Genomic DNA, 9,955 nt, shown 5'->3' with positions numbered 1-9,955 from the left:
AAACGTAGCCTTAAAAGCTGTGAGAAAGGCACTGTAATCACGGGCTACTGCATCACCACTTTCCCATAAGGGGTTAGCCCAGGTTAAGGCTTTTCCAGTTAATTGGTTCATCAGATAGCCTATTTTTGATCTATCTGTTGGGAATGAACCTGGGGATGCCTCAAAGTGGTATTCAATTTGGTTTAAAAAACCTCTGAATTCTTTAGAATCACCTCCATAACGAGGGGGAGGTGACAGGGTTATGGACGGTGGTTTATGTGGTACGGGAACCACTACAGGTGGCGGAACCACAGGTGGTACAGGAGGGACCTCTAAATAGGCAGTCCTCTGGAGCAAGCTCTGAAATGCCTGGGCAAATTGGTCTAACCTGTGGTCCATATCCTCCACCCTATTTTCACAGGCGATCATATGTTTGCATAGTTCTGCAGGATCCATGGCCCTGTCGTAATGTCACGGCTAGTAATGCGGTCCAGCACACAGAAACTATGTAAACATATACATAAGTAAGAAAAGGAAAATAACAGGATAGAGCGTAAACCGGACCTTAGAATGGCCGGACTAATACGCTAGAGACAGAGAATGGTCAAAGGGAAAGCCGAGGTCAAGGAAGCCAGAAAATACTCAATACAGATAAAACAAGCCAAGTCAGGGAAACCAGAGATCAGAATAACCAGGGAAACGCCAAGGATCAGGATACCAGGAAATCAGAAACACGGAAATAGCACTCTCGGGAAACCAGGAAACTGAAACCACGACAGGGCAAAGTTCTGGGAAAAGCTAGGGGTTTAAATACCCCTCTCTAGGCTGTGATTGGTCAGAGGGCGACCTCTGACCCAAAAACGTGCGTGTGCGTTGACGTCGTGACGTCACGCACACGTTGGTATATCTCTCGGGGGCGGGGCTATCCATAGACGCGACCACGCGGTCGGCGCCATATTGGATTCGGGCGTGATGCCCGGAAGAACTGAGTGCGCGGTTCCCAGATCGCCGACGAGCAGGTAAGCTCGTGTAGTCGGTGCGGTCGTGCCGGTCAGGCACGGCCGTGAGGCTCGGCGGGCCGGTGACCGCAATAGCTATATGTTCCACATATTCCTGTCTTCCTGATTCAGCGGCACGCTTAGCTGCACTATCTGCCATCCGATTTCCTTTGGTTACATCACCATCTCCTCTCAGATGCGTTCGACAATGTATAATACCGACTTCTTTCGGTTCCCATACTGCTTCCAATAGTTGTAGTATTTCAGCTGCGTACTTGATTTCTTTGCCCTCTGAATTCAATAGTCCTCTTTCTTTATACAAAGCTCCGTGGGCATGAGTGGTTAAAAACGCATACTTGGAGTCCGTGTAGATGTTCACTCTTAAACCTTCAGCCAATTGTAACGCTCGTGTCAGTGCTATCAATTCTGCCTTTTGTGCTGATGTTCCTTTTGACAGTGGCCAAGCTTCTATCACCTTATCTATCGTCGTTACTGCGTATCCCGCATAGCGAATCCCTTCTTTCACATAACTACTGCCGTCTGTATAATATTGGACATCGGGGTTCTGGATGGGAAAATCACGAAGATCTGGTCTACTTGAAAATACTTCATCCATCACTTCCAAACAATCGTGTTGACTTTCAGTAGGTTGCGGCAGCAGGGTAGCTGGATTTAAGGTATTTACAGTCTCTAAATGCACTCTTGGGTTTTCACACAACATTGCTTGATACTTGGTCATACGGCTGTTACTAAACCAATGATTTCCTTTATAATCCAACAACGTCTGTACTGCATGTGGAACTCGTACATAAAGTTCTTGACCCAGAGTGAGTTTATCGGCTTCAACTACCAGCAGGGCGGCTGCAGCTACGGCTCTTAGACAAGGTGGAAGTCCGCTGGCCACTGCGTCCAGTTGCTTAGACATATATCCCAAGTAGTTGCCATGATCCCAAGTACTGTGTCAATACTCCCACAGCCATTCTTCTTTGCTCATGTACATACAGGTAGAATGGTCGTGTGTGATCAGGTAGACCTAATGCTGGGGCACTCATCAAAGCCCTCTTCACATCTTCAAATGCCGTTTGCTGTTCTTGAGTCCATAGGAAGGGGTCGTGTTCTGTACCCTTGATAGCTGCATACAGAGGTTTCACCAATATCGCATAACTGGGAATCCATATCCTACAGAAGCCTGCTGCCCCCAAGAACTCTCGCACTTGTCTTCTATTCTTGGGTGTTGGTATTTGGCACACAGCTTCTTTTCTCTCTGGCCCCATTATTCTTTGACCTTCAGAGATATGGAATCCCAGATATTTGACAGTTGGCAGACACAACTGAGCCTTCTTCCTAGACACCTTGTATCCTGCCCTCCAGAGAATGTGTAGTAGATCGTGTGTTGCTTGCTGCTATCAACAAGTCCTCTACATATTGTAATAATACACACTCTCCTGGGACTTGAAATCCAGTAGATCTTGACTCAGAGCTGAACCAAATAGGGTCGGTGAGTTTATAAACCCTTGGGGCAGTCTTGTCCAAGTCATCTGGCGTTTCGAGCCCGTTACAGCACTTTCCCATTGGAAAGCGAAGATACCTTGGCTTTCTGCGGCAATTCGGAGGCAAAAGAAGGCATCTTTGAGGTCTAAGACTGTAAAATAGGTAGCCCCGCCCGGAATTAAAGCAAGCAGGTTATACGGATTGGGCACAACTGGATGTATACTGACAACCGCATCATTGACTGCTCTCAAGTCCTGCACAGGACGATACTCATCTGTACCGGGCTTTTGAACAGGCAGCAATGGGGTGTTCCAGGGGGAAGTACAGAATTTTAGGATACCATACCGTATGAACTTATCCAGATAAGATTGAATATTTTTCTTAGCCTTCTGCGGGATGTGATATTGCCGTAGGCTCACTGGATAAACCCCATCTTTAGTTCGATTCGAATGGGTGGAATATTGCGGGCCAGTCCTGGTGGGTTGTTCTCTGCCCAAACTCCTGGTATGTTGAATAAGGATTCATCACTCTTAGGGTTTTGGCTAGTCAATGCTGTATAAAGTCGCCACTCTTCTTCCTTTGGTACGGATAATGTCATAATACCTGAAGGTCCATTAAACTTTAAGGATGTTGTTCCGTTCGGTAGGAACGTAATCTGCGCTTGTAATTTGGATAGCAAATCACGTCCCAGCAATTGGACTGGACATTCAGGCATGTAAAGGAATTGATGGTTTACTACGTGGCCTCCCAATGTACAGAGTCGACTTTTAAGAACCGGTTTTGCAGCACTCCTTCCAGTTGCTCCGATTACGGTAATAGTTCTTTCGGATGGAGGAGCAACTAGGTCAGTCACCACCGAATGTTCAGCACCAGTGTCGATCATGAATGCACTCCTTTTTCCCCCTATTGACACATCGACCATAGGCTCCGCTCGACCAAGGGGGATGGAGCCCGGTCGGTATCAATAGTTCTCCATGACCGTGTCAGCCAATCCTACAAAGTCCCTATCTTCTCTATCGCGGGACCTTTGCGCTGCGGGGTAGTATCTGTCTTCTCTTACACTTCCTCTGTTATTACTATTACTCCCTCCAGGACCTCCTCTACCTCTCGCTCTACCTCTAAAATTTCCATATCCTGCCCTGGGTTGGTCTCTCTCGTATTGCTCTCTTTTTGGACACTCGCTTCTCCAATGCCCTTCTTCTCTACAATACGCGCACTGATTCCTACTCAGGGGTTCCCTATTCCACCTACTATCGCCTCTATCTGGGCCCCGTCTATCTACGCCTGCGATCGCTACCGCTAGCATATCCGCCTTTTTACGCATCTTGCGCTCTTCCTCTTTCTTACTTTCTGATTCCCTATTCATATACACCTTATTTGCTACCTCCATTAGTTGGGTGATGGACATTCCTGCGAACCCTTCTAACTTCTGTAGCTTGCGCTTAATATCTCCCGAAGCTTGGCTGACAAAGGCAGAGTTTACCATTCGGGAATTCTCAGTGTCTTCCAGATTAAAGGGGGTATACAGCCTCCAATAATCGGTCATAAAAGACACTGGGCGCTTCATCACTTTTCTGAATCACCACAACCGTCTTCGACATATTTATGGCTTTCCTCCCTCCGGCTTTCATGCCAGCAATTATAGCGTCTCTATAGGCTTTTAGTTGAACCATATCTGTGCCATTAACATCCCAGTCGGGATCAGCATTAGGATAATGAGTTGCGGCCCATGCTGCTGGATTTGCTTGGTTTAAAGTACGGGCTTCTTCCTCCAGCGCTTTAATAGCCGCTTGGTTTATCCTAGTCCTCTCCTCATTGTTAAATAGTGTCATTAATAATTGCTGGCAATCAGCCCAAGTTGGATTATGCGTCTGGACTATCGAGGTGAACAGGTCGGTCATGGCTTGTGGCTTTTCAGTATACGAGGAATTGTGGGTCTTCCAATTCAAGAGATCGGTAGTCGTGAATGGGACATATACGAAGACTGGGTCAGCATACACCATTTGACCTACATCATTAAGGTAAGCTGACCCGGGATTCAAACGAAGAGGCATCTGGTAATGTTTAGGTTTTTGGGTACCGGTCAGTTGTCGGGTTAGTATAGGGCTTCGTGGAGGGGCGTCGGTTAGGGGTTCCGGTCGGGGGGGTAATAAGACGTGCGGATGTAGAAGCTTTATCATAGGGAAGGCCGGTGAATAAAATATTCCGAGCCGGGGTAGAGGAAGCCTGACCGGAAGCTTGAAATGGCGCCAAATCGGGATAGGTGGGCTTAACGGGGGCTGGTACCGGAAGGGGAAGTTTAGTATGGCGTGGGGTGGATTCTGAGCTGGAGGAGGAAGTAGATGGGGACAATGGGGGAGGGGGTGTAGATCTTCCTGTACTTGTATCACTTCCCCTTGCAGAGAAATAAGGGGGCGGCATAGGGATCTCGGACTCAGGGGGCGTGTCCAAAATGGGCTTAACCGTGGTCCTAGTGGACAAACAAGTCCTGGCCACCATGAGGCGACATTGCTCCTCGTGGCATATTCGGACCCATCTTGGCAAGTCGTTTACGGCCTGCCTCCAACAATCAATGTATGGAAACTGTCCGTAAAGTTCAGGCCTACCTGATACAGCCACGTGTACACGCTGTACCAGATTTGGATCCAAGCTGCCACGTGGCGGCCATGCCGCAACCAAAGTAGGCCATTCCCTAGTGCACAAAGTGATCAAACGTGCAGGAAACATTTTAACCCCAAAATCACATACTGTAAATCCCTTTTTAAAATTCTTTACCATACATCCTAAGGGATCCAAAATCGTCGACTCCGACGCGCCCATACTTATCAATGGAGCGTCGTTGACAACGAATGCTATACACACACTCTATTCAACAGTCACACCCGTTCCTTCGGCAACAGCACCACGTGGTACAGTTACCAAGTGAAACGAACACAATAACACAATAAAAACACTCAGGGAATTCCCGTACACACACAGCTGTTACACCAGTCACTAAGTAATCGAAATTATGCCCTTTGGCGAAACTATACCGTCACCCACGCTATAATTCTCTATATATGAATTACCCGTCTATAACACACCCCAGTAACATCGTCTTTACAAACAGCAGTTACAGTACGGTTAGCATAGGTCAAAGTACAATTTAAGGTCACAATACAATTATTAGTGGTTATGGTGTTAGACATGCAATAGACGACAATTATTAGTACTTATATACAGTTTCAGTAAATATACAGGGTTATGGTACCGTGCACTATAATACAGCAACACACTATTAACACTCTCGCTAGACGGCAGAGCTCACGCTATCTAACAAGATATACACGTTACTAAACAATCTTTATCACATATACAATTCCCAACTAATCTATTGGCCAGTACCTTGATGGACTACCTAAAACTATCTACATCCGTTTTGGTTAGCCACACTGCCCAAGCACCACATATAGCGAACTAGAGGGCGGAATTTACAACAGAACCCTTTTAGTCTTTCTACTCTATCAATAGTCTAGTGGGTTCCAAATTTACACGCCTTCCCACTTAGCCAAGATAGGTTGAGAGCTAGCGGACCGAATTTACACAGACGCCGCTTAGTCTCCCGGTCCCTCCGACCTAGCAAACAAATTGTACACCCTAGAACGCTAGTCTAGACAAGACACCGGTGTCCGGCTAGGGCTATTTACACAGAACCCCGCCTGACTCCAAACCAAATCAAACGGTCTTACTAAAGAGCGTTCGATTGAGCGGTGCGCCTTCGCTCCTTCCCTCCGACAGAGGGGGCAGATTCCATACACAGATTAACCCCTTATGGGCCTACCGCACAATCGGTATACCCCTAGTGGGTCCGCCGTCTAAAACAGCGGTCGTCTTACCTCCTCGTTCCTGAACCTGAGTTCACACTCATCGACGGGGACACCCCAGCACTTACTACGTAGAGGCCGATGATCTCCTGGACAACAGACCAGTGGCGCCGAGACGAAGGGAGGTCCACGCAGAAGTTCAGGGGTGCAGCCGTAGAGAACGTGGGCAAAGATAGACCGTCTCACGCCTCTGCTTCTCAGCTACCGTTGAACGATGAGCTTCCCGGCCAATGCACCAAATGATACCGGAGAAACTGACGGAAGCCAAGCACAGAGAGATGGACACAGGTTTCTTCAGGAAGGAAGAGATTCTTTATTCGGTTCACCGATCGGGACTCAGAGGGACTAATGTCACCAAAATACAACAAGTTCTGAGCCCCGGACAATAGTGCAGGTTCCTTATATAGGCACATAACTCCTCCCATATTAAGCTCCACCCGCACATTCTCTTGACCAATCAATACGAACAAGAACTAACTTCCTGCTTGACCGCATGGCTTGTCCAGCACAATGGAGGAGGGGAATACTACATCCGTTATTCCTGCACATGCTCCGTACACTACTGATCGTATCTTGCCACGTGCAACCAACCGACCGATACGTCAGCATATGCACGTACACATGCCACGTGGTAATCTCGGCCTACTAAATGTATTTTTACCGAGATTCCACCACAAAAGTGCAGGAACTCCGTTCCTGCAGGACTCAATCCATAGGCGTGCCACGGGGATTAGGGTGTGCCCAGGCACACCCGGCACACCCTGTCCGCACGCCTATGCCTCCGGCTCTGTGTAGGACCCAGTCGCAGCCAGCATCTGTTCTCGCTTCTGCACCTTCTTGTGTCTCGGCCAACTGCGCTGCACGCTCCGCTGCCATTGTGGTGTCTGCTTCACAGCCAGAGCAAAGGACTCCTGATGAGCTTCTGGACACGCGGTTGTCGAGGTGAGTGTGCTTCCGATGGTAGTGGGGTCGGTGTACGCATCTTGCTTTCCAACTTCAGCAGAAAATGTAGAAATAGGCTGTCAAGCCAGAACAGGATATCTGGGTGGTCGTTGCTGAGGGTGGGGGAACATGCGGTCCTCGCCACGTGTGGGGTATCAGTTCCGTCAGGTTTAATTGCCATACCACACAGTTCAGCTAGGCCACTGTAGCCTCCGAGAGGTGGACCAGGATCACCCCCACCGTTCTGGGGGGGGGGGGGGGGGTACCAGGACACTGGTAATCACTTCTGGGCACCTACAGGTGTGGGGATTGGCAACCTCTTCCTCCCGGTGCACAATAAGATGCATTTTATATGGTGGATCAAGAAAGCCTTGGAATTATCACCGATCGATGTTTAGAGTAGCAGGTAGGTCTAGGTGCTAAGACTCCACTTAATTAGCAAACAAACATTTATTATGGTTTAACACTTAACAGGAGTACAGAACCAGGGGGACTCTAGACACTATAACCTCTCCCATGAGATGAAGCCGTTACAGTGCTAACAATGTCCCTTTACAATGTCCATGACGTTAGATTTACTCTTTGACATATATTCTATCTACATCCTGGATTCTTTAACCAATGATAACATGAACTCTCCTAACTGAATAGCTGTCCTACCATTGATATCTATGGGAAAATTGCAATTCAGTTACCAGAGAGAGATATGCTTATCTTTTGCAATACAATCTATCCCTTCATCAGTTGTGACAGTTTTATGTTGTTGTTTCTCTTACTTACAAAGTACTTGCAAATATTCCTCTTTCTGCCAATACTTTCATTATAAATACTGTTACTGGCAAGATCATTTCAGCAAGGCCATTTACCTCCTGTATTTGTCAACATTTTTCTGTCTGTCAATGGCTTGCTGTTATATATCCCCGCCATAAAATTGTAAATCATTGTGGAATGTGTTGGCTGTCTAAAATGATAATAATAATATTAGTTATTTTAATTATATTTTACCTGTTTCTTTCATCATGATTTCTCAACTATTTTCTGTCCAATAATTCTAACTCACAGGAAAACATACTCAATTTACACAATGATTGCTTCAGAAGTCAACTATCAACAAACCAAAAATGATCCTCTTCAAATATTATTTTCAGATTCTTTTATTTAAAATATTTAAGAAATTTTAACAAATTGAAACAATATATTTGATACATAGAATAATAATCATATATAATGATAAATAAAAGCATATAACAAAAAACATATAAAGGGATAACGAGATTAAGAAATAAAAAGTAATTAAAAGGAGAGAAAAAAATAAAAAGGGAAAACAAGGGAATATTACAAAGTAAGTGACCTCATCTATTAATTTTGTCTTTATTTTAATTATTCTAATGGTTCAAACTCGAGCTTTGAACGCAAACTTTTATGCATAGCCTGATATTTTACTATGTAAATGGATAGTACTGGTATACCTAATGTAATACCCAGGGGAGAGGGAGTCCGACTTAACAATAGGTCGCTCAAAAACTGGAAAAATAGGGATTCACTAAAACCTATACAAAAAATGGAACACTCTGCTATAGTATGCAGAAACCAGGAGCTAACCTATGATGCTGGCTGAGTGTGGTGAATGGTGAGGGATTGCAAAATATAAAAGGTGGACTGTGCCTTTAAGGTGTAAAAAATATGTGCTGTGCCTTTAAATCTCACATAATGTGCGTGCTAGGTCTGCTGGTAAGAGAGAAAAATGAAACAAAACAGAACAAAACAAAACAAAAATGGATAATCCAATAAATCACAAAAAGAGAGAAAGATGAGAAAAATAGGAAGAAGAGAGATGAAAAGAAGAAGAAAGTGAAATAAAATAGAGTACGGAAAAAATGAGTAAAAAATTATAGTACTAAAAAGATGAGTAGTGGAAAAAGCAGCCGATGATATGTGCAGTGCAGATAACTTTTTTACATTGAAGTCAGTGTTCTGACATTGAAGTCAGTGTTCACCATTCACCACACTCAGCCAGCATCATAGGTTAGCTCCTGGTTTCTGCATACTATAGCAGAGTGTTCCATTGATATTTTACTATGCTATTACAGCTTGACTGTGGCTGTGACAGCATTAAGTGGTTGACCTATTCACCAGTTTTGAGACTCACACATTTTTAGGATTTATTGCGAGCTTCTCATGCTCTCATACATAGGTCTGTCTTCAAATACCTCCCAAGACATCCAAGCAAGGCTGGCTGTCCTCGCAAATTTCACAAGACTTTCTGCCTGCAACTCCCATTAATCTTAGTCATCTTAGTCATACTCCCACCTCCTTCCTCAGCATCCTAAGAGTGTTGACAGTTACCGGTACTTTTTATCAGTACAAATAGTTTTTTTTTTTTTAACCAAATGGAGAATTGTGGATTACTGACAAAGAAATGATCGGTGAGGGGGAGGGGAGAGAGGTAGGAATGGGAGGAGAGGGGAAGGAAAGACACTAACATAGGAGAACATAAAAGAAAAAAGAAAGAACCTAGGATAACGAACAGCTAAACGATCCCTCAACCGAGAGATCGGCCGAACTCAATATTCAGACATATTACTGCGTTTTAGCTCCAAGTGTTTATTGCATTATATGATCTATGAGAGACTGGGGTTGATATGCAATGTACTAGACTACACCTGCTATGTATAATCTGTA

The sequence above is a fragment of the Pelobates fuscus genome, chromosome 2 (genome assembly GCF_036172605.1).
Source record: "Pelobates fuscus isolate aPelFus1 chromosome 2, aPelFus1.pri, whole genome shotgun sequence".
In the NCBI taxonomy this organism is placed as follows: domain Eukaryota; kingdom Metazoa; phylum Chordata; class Amphibia; order Anura; family Pelobatidae; genus Pelobates; species Pelobates fuscus.
The sequence above is the reverse complement of the archived record's forward strand: the minus strand, read 5'-3'. Positions refer to the sequence as shown.